This window comes from Saimiri boliviensis, chromosome 2 (genome assembly GCF_048565385.1).
Source record: "Saimiri boliviensis isolate mSaiBol1 chromosome 2, mSaiBol1.pri, whole genome shotgun sequence".
Taxonomy (NCBI): Eukaryota; Metazoa; Chordata; class Mammalia; order Primates; family Cebidae; genus Saimiri; species Saimiri boliviensis.
The window spans coordinates 40,276,163-40,288,265 of NC_133450.1; the positions used below are offsets into that span (position 1 = coordinate 40,276,163).

Below are 12,103 nucleotides of genomic sequence, written 5' to 3' on the forward strand. Positions count from 1 at the left end.
GTTTTTGTTGTTATTTCTCTGTTTAAAGTGGGAAAGCAGCCTCAAGTCAATGTTTGAAGGATCCTCAAGCTGAATTGTTTGTCCATGTTCTGCTTAATAGCATTATCAGTTGGACTTCATTATTTCTCTCATGTGGATTTTTGGATTTGTAATTTCAGTGTACATTTAAAAATTATATATTTAAAATTTTTCTCTCTTAAAGGGGCCATGCTAATCTTCTCTGTGTTATTCCAGTTTTAGTATATGTGCTACTGAAGTGGTAGCATTTCACTGTACATTTTTATTAAAAGCTTTTTCAGTAGGATCCTGTATTGTATAGATAGGAGACCCTTAACCTTATGGCTATCTTACAGTTTTCTTTGAAAGGATCTTCTTTAAAATGAATATTTGCATTTATTTGACAGTTAAGTTTTGTAGGTAATATATCTAATTTTTTTCTCCCTCTTTTTTCTTACTCCCTCTTCCCTTCTCCTTCCCATCTCCTTTCTCCATTACTCCTTTTTTCTCTCTCCTCCCTTCTCCTCTCCTAATTGCTGGTGTGACTTTGAGTGAAATACTTAGTCTCTATGTATCTTAGATTCTCCATTTGTAATGTGTGATGTTGTGAAATAATTTCTTTAAACCGCAAAACATTGCCTGGCTCACCATCAAGGCTCAGTAAATGATAGCTGCAATTTTTGTTGCTGTTGTTACCATTAAAGCAATTTGGCAGTTCCTGGAATGTATTGAGTACTCAATAAATGGTGGTTATTTATATTATTTACTACATATTTATATAATTACTACATTGTTATTTATATAATTACTACATTGTGCATTTGCTTTTAGATGGTCTACTGAGTTTGGCTGAGGCAGATATGAAGTACATGTAATAGTAGTATTATATACTGTCTTAATTTTTCAGTGACAGTGGTTTTCTTTTGTATGAAATGATGCAGATGCTGATACTACATGGCCGTAATCCAAATACTTAGTAGGTATCATGGCCTTCATACGCCTACTCGTGAGAACAGCTCATTAATTAAATGGGAGATGGGGATATTTGGTCCTTGTAAATCACCATTTAAAAATGGAGATATATTGGATTAATAATGTGTGTGTGTGTGCGCGCGCGTGTGTGTGTGTGTGTGTGTGTGTAGTAAAGTCATAAAACAGAACTCTAATAATGTACAGTCTCTGATTCATATCATTCTTTTCAGCTGTTAGTGGACACTAGTCAGGTGTAATAAAGTAGCTTCTTGTTCAATTATTTTGTGTTAAATATATGATCTTATTTATTAATGTCATGAATAAGTAATTATAGATTATTTTATGATTACTAATTGTTAATGGTTCTGAAAGCAATTAAAATTCTGAAGATGGAATAACAGTGACACCAGCAGTGTGAGAGTTCTGTGTGCTCATTAAGAAAAATAATACAGCAACATAAGGAACTGTCAAAATTGACTTTCCGGTAATATACCCATATAGTAGGGCATTGAATGGCTAAGAACTGACAATCATTGATTGATTAATATAACTGTTACTTGGGTGGATAGTAGATTTAGAAGTCATAGTATGTTATGTGATATTTGAACTGATCAGCAGGGAACCTTATATAATATATATATAACCTTATATATATTATAATATAAACCTTATATATAATATAAATGATAATATATAATATAAATTATATAAAGCTTATATAATGTATAATATAAACCTGTATAATATAAATCTTATATAATATAAGGTTCCCTGCTGAATCAGTTCAAATATCACATACCAAAACTTATTATATATCAATATTGAATATATTCAGTATATTCAATATCACATATTGAAACCTTATATAATAATATAAATTTATATTATAAAATAAATAAAACCTAAAGCTTATATTATTAACATATCCTTATTAAAGGATATGTTATAGTTTATATTATTAATATATAAAGGATATGTTAATAATATATCCAAAAGTTTATATTATATTTTATAATATAAATTTTATATTATTTAATATACAAAGTTTTAAATTATTTAATATATCCTAAAGAATACAAAGTTTTAAATTATTTAATATATCCTAAAGTTTAAACTTTAGGATATATTAAATAATTTAAAACTTTGTATATTAAATAATATAAAATTTATATTATAAATATAAATTATATTATATATAAACCTAAAGTTTATATTATTAATAATATATCCTTTATTAATAATATAAACTTTAGGGGAGGGAGAAGTGGTCTTTTTGTAGCCTATAAGGCATATACTTGAATATAGTCTCTTACTGAAATATATATCATTTTGAGCAAATCATTTATCTTTGGTGAATTTGGGTTTTTCAGTTGCAAAGTGATTATCAAACCTAGCCAGCTTAGCTCACTGAGTTGTTAGGATGGTTAAATGAAATACGTTATTTTGATCCAGTGTTGTGCCTTCCATGAGAACAACAGCAGCAACAACAAAAATCAAAAAGAAAAAAAAAAAAAAGTAGTAATACATTTTGAGAATGCTTGGAAAAACTTGAGCACTATATGATATAAACTAGTATTCTGCCTACTTTTAAATGTGAGGGCATTGTTTGTGGAATATTCTGACTCCAGCTTGTGTTAATGCTTTTACTTTTTTTATTGTTTAGGTTTATCAATGACAAAAGACTGAAGTATTATAATCCTCTGTTTTTATGGCCATTAATTGAAATGAAGAATGTGTGTATTCAAGTTTGAATATAGAGACATGCATAAAATAGCAGTGCTGTTCATGACACTGTAGTTAAACATTTGTTAGAATTTCCACTGTAAACTTCCCTTTGGATGTTTGTTCATTTTAGCTTGGCTTTCCTGTGGGTTAAAATTATAGGGCCTGAATCTTTTTGGATGGAAACTTTTTCCTTCTTTTTAATAGGGAATGAATGCATGCTGTTAAAAAAACTATTCACAACATTTTATCATAAAAGTTTTAAAAGCTACTTCTAGGCAGTTTTTATCTTTAACTCATTAAGTGTGTTAAATGTTGTGACTTCATTACCTATGAACAGTTTTTCTTTGCTATTGTTGTTTTTCGTCTAAAAATTGTCAGTCTTCCAATATATTATCTAAATGAGAGATTATAAATAATTTTTGTAAACTAATTATAATATATAAAAAACAGTGATATATTGAACATCTGGATACCCATCCCAAGTTAAGAAAAAGTAAACTGCTTAGATTTTATAAACTTCCTTAGACTTTCATTGCTAAAAGTGTTCATTGGTCTTTGATTTAAATATTAGCAAAGTGTATTAGAAACAGTCCAGGACTTAGACTGTCCCTTTATATCCAGACACCCCTTTCTAATGGGTATCATGTGGTACGTGTGTTCTGGTCTCATGTGAACAGATTGGGTGGCTACGTGACCCAAGAGCATCCAAGCTATGGGCAAGGCATAATGTGGCCCAGAGGTTCTACCCAACAGAGATGAGAGTGAAATGGTTTTCCAGCAGAACCTTTCTCTAGGGAAGTTTGAATTTGATACAGAGTTGTCGAAGGAAGGAATAGATACTGAACGACCCAAGAAAGAGAATCAAAGAAGTGATAAATCATGTAGATAGGGCAGGGAGAGGGAGGTGTGGGTGGATCTGCCTTGATTATCGCTTCACTGAAATTACTCTTGTCAGGGCCACCTCCATGTCACATGTCTCTCAGCAGCATTTGACACTTGTCCACATTTTCCTTGTGGAAACATACTCATCTTTGGCTTCTGTGATACTCAGGTTTTGCCTCTGGCTGTTTCTTCTCATTCTCTTTGCTGACTCTTCCTCTTCTACTCAACTTGTAAGTGTTGGGTTTCTTCAAGGCTCCCTCTGCTTCACTTTCTGCACTTTTGCCATAGGTGAGTTCATCTGTCCTATTGGCTTTAAGACCATATTACTATTTATATATTGTTAGTGCCCACATTTCTTTTCTTTCTTTTTCCCCCCACAAATATGACATTTCTTTTGCTTGCTTGCCTGCCTACCTTCCTTTCTTCCCTCCCTCCCTCTTTTTTCTTGTTTTCCTTTTTCTTTTTTGAGACAGAGTCTTACTCTCTTGCCCAGGCTGGAGTGCAATGGCACGATCTTGGCTCACTGCAACCTCCGCCTCCTGAGTTCAAGCAGTTCTTCTACCTCAGCCTCCTGAGTAGCTAGGATTACAGGCAGGCACCATCACACCTGGCCAGTTTTTTTTTTTTTTTGTAATTTTAGTAGAGGCGGTGTTTCACCATATAGGCTAGGCTGGTTTCGACCTCCTGACCCCAGGAGATCTGCCCACCTCAACCTCCCAAAGTGTTGGGATTACAGGTGTGAGCCACTACACCCGGCCTCTTTTTTTTTTTTTTTTTGAGATGGCAGTCTCACTCTGTTGCCCAGGCTGGAGTATAATGGTGCAGTTGCAGTTCACTGCAGCCTTGACCTCCCTGGGCTCAAGCCATCCTTTCACGGCAGCCTCCCGAGTAGCTGGGATTACAGGAGCATCCCACCACGCCCAGCTGAGGTGCCCACATTTCTATCTCCACCTCACCCTTTTCAGACTTTGGTCTCATATATACAATACATCTTCATGTATATGTCTTATAAACATCTCTAATGTAACACATTATGAGTGAAACACTTGATTTCCCCCACCAAACTGTTTCTTCCCTCTTTTACTTGCTGACTCCTCTGTTCACCCAGGTGCTGAAACCAGACAACCTGGCTTCCACCCACTGAATGTGGAGAAGTAGGGCAAGGTACCAAGAGTCACCTTTGATCCCTCTCTGTCTCTTAGTCACTTTTCACCTCTGTACTCTCCCTCCAGAATAGTTTCTTGTCAGCAAGCATAATTGATTCTACTAATTCTTTCTCCAGTAAATTATCTCTAATTTGACTACTTTGTCTCCAGTCCTTATCATAATTCTGTAACAGCAGCCTCCTATGTAGCTGTAGTCTCCTAACCCATGTCCCTATTTCTTATCTTGCCCCTTTTCCATCATTCAACTTGAAGTGACCAGAGTGATCTTTTTAATAATACAAATCATATGCATGTCTCTCCCTTAGGTTTTAATAATATAAACCATATGCTTATACCAACTTTGATACTGTCATGATTCTTTACTGAATCTGGAATTAAATCCATGTTCTTTCTCTTCATCTTTCACTATTTTCTTTTCACCTTGCCTTTTCCATTGTATTTTTCTGACACCACTAATTAAAATTTAATGTTAAAGTCAAATGCATGTGGGTTAAAACTCCCAAGTTCCTAAAAACTTTAACAGACTTGATTTTCTCTCTCTATCTCATCCCCTTTTCCTGTTACTCTTCTTCATTTAATAAAATCCAAAACCAAATTACAATTAGCCCCATCCCAGCCTCTTGAGTCTGATTGCATCAGATATTTCTCAGACTTCCTAGAGAGCTGTTTTGGTTGTTTCGTTAGCATTTAGAGGCATTTCTTTAAAATTACAGAAGATTTTACTCTTGTATATCTTTAGTACACTGTTAGCACTGGAAAATGGGTTAGAACTTTACTTCTTGTTATTTCGGGCACGTCATCATCCTGGTTCTCTGTCCCTTCCTTTTTTTTTTTTTTTTTCCCAGACAGAGTCTCACTCTGTTGCCCAGGCTGGAATACAGTGGCGCAATCCTGGCTCACTGCTACCTCTGCCTTCCGGGTTCAAGTGATTCTCCTGCCTCAGCCTTCAGAGAAGCTGGGATTAGAGGCGCATACCACCACGTCCAGCTAAGTTTTGTATTTTTAGTAGAGACAGGGTTTCATCATGTTGGCCAGGCTGGTCTCAAACTCCTGACCTCAAATGATCTGCCGGCTCGTCCTCCCAAAGTGCTGGGATTATAGGTGTGAGCCACCATGCCTGGCTGGTTTTCTGCCTCTTACTGAGTTTTCTTTATCTTGTCTCTAGCTGCCCCATGGCTCCATTTTCAACCGTCTGTTCTTAGTTTTCCACTTACTTAGTCATTGAGCTTATCTGTTCCTTTGATTTAAACTTTCATCTTTATGGGAAAACTCTGGAATCTCTGCTGTTTAATTTAGCCCCTTGTTCCCAGTTCTATTTTGAGTCTTTTTCTCCCTTCGAGTTACCTCACATTCCATTGTTGCCACTATAGTTCGTAAACTTCCTTGACTCACTTTTCTGTCTGATTATTTCATTTTTACCGACAGTATCATCATTCTCCCAACCTGGAAACATTAGTAATCTTTGCTGTTTTTCCTTTCTGTTATATCTAATGTAATACAAAAAAATACCTTTGTTTCTTACCTTCTGGTATCTCAGTCTTCTTTTTCTTCCATTCTTCCACTGCGATCAGCCTAGTATCAGCCCTCAAAACTCTTCATGCTTGGTTCTGATGACATTGTTTTTGGCTGATTTGATTTTCTCCCTGCAAGCCCCCTAAAACACTTCTTGTTATGTTTGCTCCTGTCCAACATTTGTCTGTTGTCAGCCACATGAAACTCATATTACTCTGCAGTTTGTAAAGTCCTTTATGGCCAGGTATGTCCTCATTCTTCCCTGTCGTTTCCCACTATTTCCAGTTATCTATCTTCCATGCGCTAGACATGCATATCTTCTCATAATTTCTCCTGCGATGTGCTCACTCTCACCTCCATGTTGTTCCTGCCTAAAATATCTTCCTACCTTTTTTTTTGTTTATTCCTTGTTCTATTCATGCTTCCTTTTCGTCCCATCACTAGCTGAAAGCAGTTCAACCTAACTGTTTTTTTTCTTGACCCTAGGCTGTGCTGGTGAAAATACGGGTTTGAACTTTCAGACTCATCAAATCATATGAGAGTTCAACAAATGTCTGGTGTTGCAGAACAAAATGAAACAACCAAACCTCTGTGTCATTGCATTTTCCTGAACAGTAAATTAATTCCAAAGAAGGGTGAAGTCTTGAAGTAAGCCAGTTTTAGCGCAAAGGAGAAGGTTGGAAGGGTAGAGAAGACTTCAAATCATGTTTTGAGGAAATTAACACTAATGTAAAGGGGTCCTCTGTTTTATTTCTTTGAGGAGGAGATTTGTTCTTGTTGCGTAGGCTGGAGTGCAATGGCGCAATCTCTGCTCACTTCAACCTCCGCCTCCTGGGTTCAAGCGATTCTCCTGCCTCAGCCTCCCTAGTAGTTGGGATTGCAGGTGCCTGATCACCATGCCCGACTAATTTTTGTATTTTTAGTAGAGATGGAGTTTTGCCATGTTGACCAGGTTGGTCTTGAACACCTGACCTCAGGTGATGCACCTACCTCGGCCTCCCACAGTGCTGGGATGACAGGTGTGAGCCACTGTGCCCAGCCTAAGGGGTCTTCTAAATATTAACAGAAATAACAGGCCAGGTGGAGAATCTTTCTGACCCTTGGTAGTTGTATTTTGCTTGGTACAAAGAGAAAATAGATGACAGAATGCTGTCTGCCTCCATCTGTGTTGAGGAGTCTATTAGGAAGATTAACCCTTCCAGATGGTTTCTCCAATGTATGTTGTAGGTATTAGATGAAAACAAAAATGATCAGTAGTGATAAGCCAGCTCTTATTAGTCTTTAGCAGAGGTGGGATGTGTACAGGTACCAGATTGTGGCGGTCTGAAGATCAGCAGGACCCCCTTTTCAGCTGTGTGATGGTGAACAAATTGCTAAATATCTTTGGCTCAATTTTTTATATGTAAAAATAAGGTTGGTAATACCTACCTCACAGCATTGCAGAGAGGGTTAAAGGAGTTAATACATGTAAACTGCTTATAATAGTGACTGCCACAGAGTAAATGCTTAACTAAGTTTTTACTATTATTATGTATACATGATAAGACTGGGAAAGGATGACTCATTCAAAATTTTCAGAAAGAACTATTTATTGTGAAGCAGGAAATAGCTCTTTAGAATGTGTATCTTTTTCTCACATCTGACCTGTCTTCAGTGACTGTTACTTACTTTGGATTATTCATTCATTAACAAATGTATTTTGCCAAGATCCTAAAAGAGAATTATATTGTCTATAGGAGATGTGATATTTTCAATAGAGGATAGATTCTGAAAAATTGTGAAAGTTGTATGAATGAGGTTCTTCTGGCCCATCTGGGTCTGTGAACAATCTATACATAAGACATCTGGGTTTATCAGAAATTTGAAACATACGCATTTTTATGTGTACTCTCCATTCCCAAAGAGAGCCTGGTGCGTATTTTTACAGATTTATGTAATATGAGAGTTTCTGGAATCTAGATGAATGTGATTCAGAGTGGTCTCTCTTGGACTTGCCCTACTTGGTTTTTTTTTCAAAGAAATGTTGTCATCTGCATGCTATGCTTGTCTTTGGACTTCAGGGTGGGGTAAGAAATGGCTCAGAAAGCTGTGGCTTGGTTAACTTTGTAATATCAGGGTGCATTAATGGTATAAGCAAGCAATGTAAATTGTCAAAATTTCAGAATTGGGCATTTTCTCTTTTCATTAGGATGCTTTAATTTTTAATTAATTAGTTAATTAATTTTGGTAGAGACAGGGTCTTTCTGTGTTGATCTTCCCACCTCAGCCTCCCAAAGTGCTGGAATTACAGGTGTGAGCCATTGTGCTTAGCACTTTTTTTTTTTTTTTTTAAATCTGTCCATAAAGGCTTGTTTTTATGATCTTGTGGAAGTAGATTAGATGTCAATAGAGTCTTCAGATAATTTGCTTGTTTTATGCTGGAAATTCCTATTAAAATTACACAGTTGGATGAAGCCATTTTGTTGTTGTTACCATGAAGTATTTTTTAATAATATGTATATGTTCTTTCTAGAGATAGTTCCTTAACTCTTTAGCAGACAGGATAATCAACCACCACATTATCAGAGGGCAAGTCAGTTTTTTTTTTTTTAAAGTATGGAAAGGTTATGAATGCATAGTATGATCGTGGAATACTGTGTGCCTTGGGGGTTGGATGTGGGCTTTAAGTAGCGAGGTAGAAGACTGGACACAGGGGCTCACGCTTATAATCCTAGCACTTTGGGAGGTACAGGTGGTAGGATCCCTTGAGCCCAGGAGTTCAAGATCAACCTGGGTAACATAGTGATATACTATCTTTACAAAAACTACAAAAATTAGCTAGGTGTGGTGGTGCTTGCCTTTAGTCCCAGCCACTTGGGAGTCTGAAGTGAGAGAATTGCTTCAGCCAGGGAGGTCGAGGCTACAGTCTGCTGTGACCGTCCATGCCACTGCACTCTAGTCTGGGTGACACCTTGTCTCAAAAAAAGTGAGACCTTGTCTCAAAAAAAGTGGGGGGTGGTGGGGAGGTAGGAGATGAGGAGGACAAAATCACTGTTTATTCTCTATAATCCTACTGCCACGTGTGTCTGTCCAAATGGAGAGGAAGTATTTCATTTTGGTGTAAAATTATGCCTTCTGGTTCTTTGTAGTAAAGTTATTTCTACACGTTAGCCATTGACCCAGAATAATGAAACTCAATATCTTGCAGCCTCGGTTCTCTTATAGGTAAAATGGTAATAACATGTATTATGCAGGAGTTCTGTAAGATTTCAATGAGAGAACATAATGAAGGACCTAAGCTAGAGTATTATATTTTCTTGTCAAGTGCTTTTTTCTTTCCTGTCTCTCAACTTGGTCCATGAAATTTAGATACTTTAATTGCATTTTTTTTTTTTTCTGTTAAGAATATGTGCAAATCTTGCCTCCCACTGGACTGTCCTTTTTTTTGAGGGTAAATCCATTGTTTTCATTCTTTATAATATATGCTCTTATGATATCTTGTACTTTTTTGTAATGTAAAATGTTTTAACTTTTGTATTTATTTATATGGCCATTTAATTAGGGTTTCTCTCCATTTGGTCTGTCGGCGTCATGAAGGCTAGGATCATGAAGTTTGGTTCTGTTTAATAATGTATATTTATAGCTAGACTAGTGCCTGGAATGTAAAAAGTATTCTGTAAATATTTGTGGAGTGAATGAATGAATGATTATTGAGTTAAACGTGTTTGATTCTAAACAAATTCGTGTTGTGGGAAGGTTGAAACCACCTATTGTATCCCTTCCAGACTTAGCCTGAACCCTTCTAGGAGGCAATCAAAAAGTTTGCAAAATTTTAGTTTAAGACCTTAGGTCTTTAAATAACAGAGTGTGTCGGGGAAAAAGGTTTTGAAGTACTTTGAAGTGGCCTGGTATTTTATGTTATTTTAGTGGGAGGTTAATACTGTTTGTTTTGAATGTTGTAAAGAACTCTTAAGTGTAAATTACTATTATTACTTTTAGTTAGTATGTATAAGTATTAATATCTGTGAGCATGATATTAAAAATTTTGACTCCAAGGACAAAAGTGTCAAACATTGCTTATTTGTTTCTTTGTACACTTTGCATAAACCTGATGCTATCAGAGGAAGTTGATATGTGAGACCCAAGTGTGTTCTCATTTTGGCAGTGCTCATCCAGATCATTGCACTCTTCATAAATTCTTGCTTCTCTGTCCCAGATGCTCTGTTTATCATTCATTCTTCCATCCAAATGCTAACTTTCTTCACCCTTCAGGATTTTGACATGTTACTGATGCGTGTCCTGACAGCCGAGTTATTTCACCAATTGAGTCAGCATCTTACCTTTCTGCTAATCAAGTTACAACTTTATTTTGACATTATCTCAATGGGTATTATATTAGTAGGTCAAGCTCAATATTGTTTTCTTCAAATATGCTTTACACAACCAGACATACAAAGATGGGAGGGGAGATCTATATGTATCAACAATTTGTATTGTTCATTTTGGGAAAAAACTGGCATCGTGTTTCACATAATGCCTAGAATGTGGAAAATGTTCAGTAAACATTCTGTGTCTTATCTCATGAAACACTCGAGCTGTCACTGTGACAGAGCTACTATTTTTAGGTTCATTTTGTAAAAGATACTAAGGCTCAACTGTGCTTTTTAGCAACAGCATTAATTTAGCAGCTAAAGTTTACTGAGTACCAGATGTATTCCAGGTACTTTTCTATGTGTTTGTATTTTTATGTACTCACTTAATTTGTAAGTAAATTCTGTGGGGTAGGTGCTGTTACTTTTCTCTCATTTACAGGTAAGGGCCAGAAACTCACCTAAGCTTTCCTAGCTGGGAAATGGCAAAGCTGACTTTGGACTTCAGGCAGTCTAACTCTGTAGCCCATCATCTTTTTTTTTTTTTTTTTTTTTTTTTTTGAGACGGAGTTTCGCTCTTGTTACCCAGGCTGGAGTGCAATGGCGCGATCTCGGCTCACCGCAACCTCCGCCTCCTGGGCTCAGGCAATTCTCCTGCCTCAGCCTCCTGAGTAGCTGGGATTACAGGCACGCGCCACCACGCCCAGCTAGTTTTTTGTATTTTTTAGTAGAGACGGAGTTTCACCATGTTGACCAGGATGGTCTTGATCTCTCAACCTCGTGATCCACCCGCCTCGGCCTCCCAAAGTGCTGGGATTACAGGCTTGAGCCACCGCGCCCGGCCAGCCCATCATCTTAGTTGTCACACTACACTGCCCAAAATTGCCCAGCTGGAGCTTGATTAGAACCTAGGTCCCGGATTTCAAAGTCTGGGTGTGCATGACCCCAAGGACAACCTCAGCCATCTGCAAGAATGCAGAATGGACTTACATTTTTTTTTTCTCAAGTTTCCAATTATGCTGAAAGAAATCAAATTCATTTGACATCTTAAACGTTTCTGTGATGTTTTTCCAGAATTATAACTGACAGACTTTTGAGATAGTGGACTGAGTTGCCAAGCTTAGTTTTAACTTTATTATACTTATTAAGGCCAACTCTTATTTCTCATATATGGTCTGGCTCCTTAAGTGGAAAATAGAGTTCTGTAATATGTTTCCTGAAAGAGAAAGTCATTTTCAGTATAATCTGAAGAGAAAATGTTTGTACTACCCAGTGGCATGTTTAGCTAAACTCTGGGTTACAATATTAGACATAGAATGCTGAATTATATCAAGATTCAGAAAAAGGCTCTGCTTAGAATTGCATTGTAAGCATGCATATCTTTAGGTTTCAGTGACTGTCTTACCCTTGGAGCAGACGTTCTGTGGCTAGGAAATCAGTAGCGTAGAAGGAACGTGCTGGAAATAGTGTTTCTAAATACTTTTCTGTTCTGAAAGTGTT

The 12,103-nt window shown here is 36.7% G+C and overlaps 1 protein-coding gene and 1 non-coding gene across 5 annotated transcripts in view; one reads left to right on the top strand and one right to left on the bottom strand.

Annotated features, from left to right (window-relative positions):
* PPP2R5E (protein phosphatase 2 regulatory subunit B'epsilon) overlaps positions 1 to 12,103 on the top strand; it is a 169,476-nt gene that overhangs the window by 60,716 nt on the left and 96,657 nt on the right. The window lies entirely within an intron of this gene.
* LOC120364131 (U6 spliceosomal RNA) lies at positions 160 to 266 on the bottom strand. Its single transcript, XR_005579479.1, has one exon. It is a non-coding gene; the product is annotated as a U6 spliceosomal RNA (small nuclear RNA).